At 43.0% G+C, this 6,000-nt stretch overlaps 1 protein-coding gene across 4 annotated transcripts in view; it reads left to right on the forward strand.

Moving 5' to 3' along the window:
* SKIC2 (SKI2 subunit of superkiller complex) overlaps nt 1-6,000 on the forward strand; it is a 108,632-nt gene that overhangs the window by 2,201 nt on the left and 100,431 nt on the right. For 2 of the 4 annotated variants that reach the window (XM_056540925.1, XM_056540926.1), the window contains exon 2: nt 4,246-4,435. The gene's annotated coding sequence lies outside the window, so the exon portion shown is untranslated. Of the gene's footprint in view, nt 1-4,245; nt 4,436-4,504; nt 4,665-6,000 lie in introns of those variants that run through there. The other 2 variants (XM_056540927.1, XM_056540924.1) reach the window with 2 other exon arrangements.

A 6,000-nucleotide genomic window follows, 5' to 3' on the forward strand; every position in this document is an offset into this window, starting at 1 on the left:
ACTCATGAAAGAATAAAGTTACGTTAAAACCAAGTACATCATTGTTTTTCTTGTGAAATTCCCAATACGTTTGATGTGTCACATGACCCTCTTCCAATTGAAACAACAAAAGTTGGATTCAAATTGTCCGAATTCAAAATGGCTGCCATGGTCACCACCCATCCTGAAAAGTTTCCCCCTCACATATACTAATGTGCCACAAACAGGAAGTTAATATCACCAACCATTCCCATTTTATTACGGTGTATCCATACAAATGGCCCACCCTGTAGAATCAAGAGTTCCTCCATATACAGAGACACTCAGAGCCCTCATACAGTGTCATAGTTCCCCCATATACAGTCATACTCAGAGTTCTTCCATATAGTCTCATCAAGGGTTCCTATATTATATATATATATATATATATATATATATATATATATATATATAGTGATACTCATAAGTTTTCCTATATAGTATATTGAAGAGTTCCTCCATATATAGTGATACTCAGAGTCCTACAATACAGTGTCAAGAGTTCCCATATATATTGTGAGGATTCCTCCTTGGGGATTAGCTCCGGGATCGTCCTGGACACTGCCACGGGACACGTTTCCACTCAATAAACCTGCAGACAACGGTTATTCATGCACGCCTGGCACCTTGCCAGCTTTATTTAGACAGGTTGCAGGTAAAACAAACATAACTCAGGAACAAACCAAAGTCCTAGACCGTCTGGTCACTGACTACACATATCAGCATGCCCTGACTACTATCTGGTGAGCTACCCTCAGCCAGCATAAAACATGTGTCCCTGCAACCTGTTACTCACAGTTCACACCACTTCTTCACTTCTTGGACCGCTCACAGTTCGCTGTGTGTCTCCCCCTACAGCGATGTGATGTTACCCAGGGAGAGCCCCAACTATTCTGTTTCTTTTCCTCTTAAACACACTTTCCCTTCCTGATACCTCATTAATCAGGCCACAGGTGGAGCATTCTGCAGAGATAGCAAGGGAAATACACCCTTTCCTTGCCACACTGCCACATATCCCACCCCTCTGCTCAGACCACCGTGAAGGAGCACTTGTATTCAAAAGGCAGAGTCCAACTGCCTTTCCTTTTCCTTGAACAATTACGTCCAACAGGTTTTGAGGCACTTGGCTTCCTTCATCAGTAGATTTTATCTGCACCACTTCAATGGTGCACCCTTCTTTCATTCACACTTTCATCAGCCACCAAGCACAAGACTTTTGGTCACCTTTGACAAATTCCTTGTAAAAAGCTCCATTCATGTCACACCTTTCTAACACCAGGTTCTTCATCTTGGTTTGTGCAGTGCTCTGGACACTAGGTGCGGACAAGGCAGATGCTACAGGCCTTTGTCTTTTTCTGTCACTGGTATGACTATTGCCCGAACTTTGCTGGTGGCCAACCGAGCCTGTATCACCCATTTGCAGGTCTTCTAAGTCATCCTCCACAATTTCAGGAGGCTTCCCTGTAATGCACCTGTCCGTCTTCTCCTTGAGACGGACTCTTCTCCAAATTCTACTTCTGCGGACTTTCTTCTGATGTTTTCTGGAACTAATCCAGCGTCTCTCAGGGATTCCACCACAACCCAGTCTTCTATCACAGTGACCTCTTTTTAAGGACTCTGCTTTCTTATTAGCCCTTTCTTTAGGGACACCAACCTTCACAGGCTCATTTTTAGGCTGAGAACTCTTGGCTCCTTTAGCCAGTTTTTCACCTGCACCTTCAGATGTGTCACTGACTTTACTTGCAGCTTCTGCAGTTATCTCTGGTTTAACTTCTACCTCAGAGAACTTCTCTGCCTCAGAATTTTCACCATCCAATGTCAATATCTCTGCAGCTTCAGAGGACTTCCCATATGGTTTCACCTCAGTCTCAGCTTCAGAGGACTTCCCATATGGTTTCACCTCAGTCTCAGCTTCAGAGGACCTTTCATATGGCTTCTTCTCATGGTCTTCAGACTCTACTGTTTCTTGCGTCCATTGTTCAGACTCCGCCTTTTTTAGAGAAAGCATCCCTGTCTCCAGTAGCTTTTGCCCCACAAGCAGTTTTTCTTCTTTTACACGGACGGCTGTGGCTTTGGCCTCAGTTTCCATCTGAGACACTTTTAATCTCTCGTTAGCCAGTTCTACTATAGCTTGGTCACTACTTTCTTTTAGGACCTTCATGTTCCCTTCCAGCTTTAAACATTTCTGCTGCTTACTCTTGAGCTTAGCAGAGTTCTTCTTCTCACTTTCCAGCAATTCTGTCAAGTTTTTGACAGTATCCTCCAGGGACAGCAGTTGTTCCCTCATCTGCTCATTGTCTTTATTCAGTTGCGCCATCTTGGACACTTTCTGCTCATAGACTTTTAGTTGAGCCTCTTGTTCAGAGAGCTGAGTACCCAGTGAATCCAAGGCAGCTGCGCGAGACTTAATGTACGTTTCGTTCTGCGCCTCCAGGCTCTGCACCTTATGAGCCATTACCACTTTCTCCTTCTCCAGGTGATGAACTACTTCTTCCTTTTGAGACAATTTAGCAGAAACAATCTGTAAGGTTTCTTCAAGGTTCTGGATCTGCTCCCTTTTTTTACCAAGACCAGCGCGTTTTTTCCAAGATCTCTTACTTACAGCGGTCTCCTTACTCTCGCTGCTGGACCTTGTGACATTCTCTTATCCTTTGACCGTCACCTGTGCTTGGCCTGTCTCTTCCTTCAAGCCAACTCGTTCAGACTCTTCTCCACCTTTAGGAGTAGTCTCCCCCTTTTCAAGGGTCTTGGCCACTTGGGCTTCAGGGTAGTTCCTGGACAGTCTCTCTGGACTATCTCTCTGCTCACTGGCAGACTTCTCTTTCACTTCAACACTGTCTCTCTGCTGCCCAGCAGAAAGGTCTAGGGCTCCTGGGTCTGCAACAACATCTGGTCCAGTGGTTCGACCTTCCTGGTCATGATCCATCTCTGGTCCAGACGTCACATCTCCTTCACTCAGGACTCTGTGACAGTAAGCGCAGCACCCAGCTCAACATGTACTCTCTTCAGTACTTCTGCATTATCCACAGATATCTCTGTAGCTTCTTTTCCAGTCACCTCTTCCAGATGACCGCGCAATTTCAACTCCCCTTTTGGCTCATCTTTATTCACAAGGTTCAGCATAGCTTCCTCTTTTCCAGTCTCATTCACTTCTTCTAGGTGACAGCGCAACTCTAGCCCCACCTTGGGCTCATCCTCAACAGGGTCCGTGTGTCTCCCCCTACAGCGACATGCTGTTACCCAGGGAGAGCCCCAACTATTCTGTTTCTTTTCCTTTTAAACACACTTTCCCTCCCTGATACCTCATTAATCAGGCCACAGGTGGAGCATTCTGCAGAGATAGCAAGGGAAATACACCCTTTCCTTGCCACACTGCCACAATATATATAGTGATACTCAGTCTTCCTATAGAGTTCCCCCATTTACAGTGATACTCAGAATCATTCTATATAGTGTCATCAAAAGTTCCCCTATATATATATATATATATATATATATATATATATATATATATATAGTGATACTCATGAGTTTTCCTATATAGTATATGCAAGAGTTCCCCCATATACAGTTATACTCAAGAGTCCTACTATACAGTATCAAGAGTTCCCATATATATTTATATATACTCAGTCTTCCTATATAGTGTCTGCAAGAGTTCCCCCATATGCAGTGATACTGAGTCCTCCTATATAGTGTCTGCATGCATTACTCCATATACAGTGTCATCAAGGGTTCCCATAAATATATAGTAATACTCAAGAGTTTTCCTATATAGTATATTCAAGAGTTCCTCCATATATAGTGATACTCAGAGTCCTACTATACAGTGTCAAGAGTTCCTATATATATATATATATATATATATATATATATATATTGTGATACTCAGTCTTCCTATAGAGTTCCCCCATTTACAGTGATACTCAGAATCATTTTATATAGTGTCATCAAAAGTTCCCCTATATATAGTGAGAGTTCCCATATATATATATATATATATATATATATATATATATATACTCAGTCTTCCTATATAGTGCCTGCAAGAGTTCCCCCATATAGTTATACACTTATACTCAAAAGTCCTACTATACAGTATCATGAGTTCCCATATATATATATATACTCAGTCTTCCTCTATAGTGTCTGCAAGAGTTCCCCCATATACAGTGATCCTCAGAGTCCTCCTATATAGTGCCATTAAACGTTCCCTTATATCCATAGGATCGGGCAGTAGACATAACTCCTGTTCCAGAGGTCAAAGTATCCTCCTGCCAACCACTAGACAACCTCCTATACGCCACATACAAGCCCACAGATTACTTCCGCCATCCATTTACGTCACAACGTCAAAGCGCAGAAAACGCTTTCCAGCCGTCGCGTCGGGGTCCAGCCAGTCACTAGAGGTTAAAGTGTAAGTGTCATGTGGCATGAATGCGGCGGCCATCTTTGTGTGGACAAAACGTTAGCACGCTCTAGGTAAAAGACTCCTCCAAAATGGCTTCTATCGGAGATGTTTTAACTAGAATAGCATATGCCATACGCTGACGTGGGGGCCTGGTCTGTCACCTGTGTTACACCCCCTCCTCACTGACCCACTGGCAAAGTGCTGGTCCTTGTAGTGCAGCTCCCTGCTTGGAATGGTAACTAACACTGACTTATTGTAATAATGAATTTGCTTAGTGTCTGCCTAATCTATGACTGTGATCTGGATGTCATATTAGCTGAGAACATCTGTTTATGGTTTTAGTATTTAAATATAGAATTAGGGATAAATTAAGCTAATAGAGCAGGGTTTCCCGAACCAGGGGGCCTCCAGCTGTTGCAAAACTACAATTCCCAGTATGCCCGGACAGCCAACGGCTGTCCGGGCATGCTGGGAGTTGTAGTTTTGCAACCTGTGCAACAGTGTTTCCCAACCAGGGCGTCTCAAGCTATTGCAAAGCTACAACTCCCAGTATGCTCAGACAGCCTTAGGCTGTCTCGGCATGCTGGGAGTTGTAGTTTTGCAACAGCAGGAGGCACACTTTTTGTGAAACACCATATAGGAGTGGTCTTCAAACTTGGACTTGTAGATGTTGCAAAACTACAAATCCCAGAATGCACCGACAGCCGACGGTTGGCTGGGCATGCTGAGACTTGTAGTTTTGCCACAGCTGGAGGCACACTGTTTGGCAAACACTGTATAGGAGTGATCTCAAGAGTGCGGACCTCCAGATGTTGCAAAACCACAACTCCCAACATGCAAGGACAGCAAACGGCTGTTTGGGAATGCTGGGACTTGTGGTTTTGCAACAGCTGGAGGCACAGTGGTTGGCAAACACTGTAAAGGAGTGATCTCCAAACTGTGGACCTCCAGATGTTGCAAAACTACAACTCCCAGCATTCTCCTCTAGGCATGCTGGGACTTGTAGTTTTGCAACAACTGGGGGAACACTGCTTGTGGAACACTATAATAGCACCTCACAGAGGGCATCTGTTACTCTGATGCCATAACTTCAGATTGCTCTGTACATAGGGGGAACTGTTAATAAAGTTTTAAAGGGGTATTCCAGGAGAAAAAAAAAATCTTTATATCAACTGCCTCCAGAAAGTTAAACAGATTTGTAAATCACTTCTATTAAAAAAAATCTTAATCCTTCCAATAATTATCAGCTGCTGAAGTTGAGTTGTTTTTTTCTGTCTTGCAACAGTGCTCTCTGCTGACACAGAGAAGAGGTTTGCTATGGGGATTTGCTTCTACTCTGGACAGTTCCTGAGACAGGTGTCATCAGAGAGCACTTAGACAGAAAAGAACAACTCAACTTCAGAAGCTCATAAGTACTGAAAGGATTAAGATTTTTTTTAATAGAAGTAATTTACAAATCTGTTTAACTTTCTGGAGCCAGTTGAGATATATATATATATATATATATATATATATATATATATATATATTAGTTTTTTTCCTGGATAACCCCTTTAATTATTGTACCATGA

Source organism: Hyla sarda, chromosome 9 (genome assembly GCF_029499605.1).
Source record: "Hyla sarda isolate aHylSar1 chromosome 9, aHylSar1.hap1, whole genome shotgun sequence".
Taxonomy (NCBI): Eukaryota; Metazoa; Chordata; class Amphibia; order Anura; family Hylidae; genus Hyla; species Hyla sarda.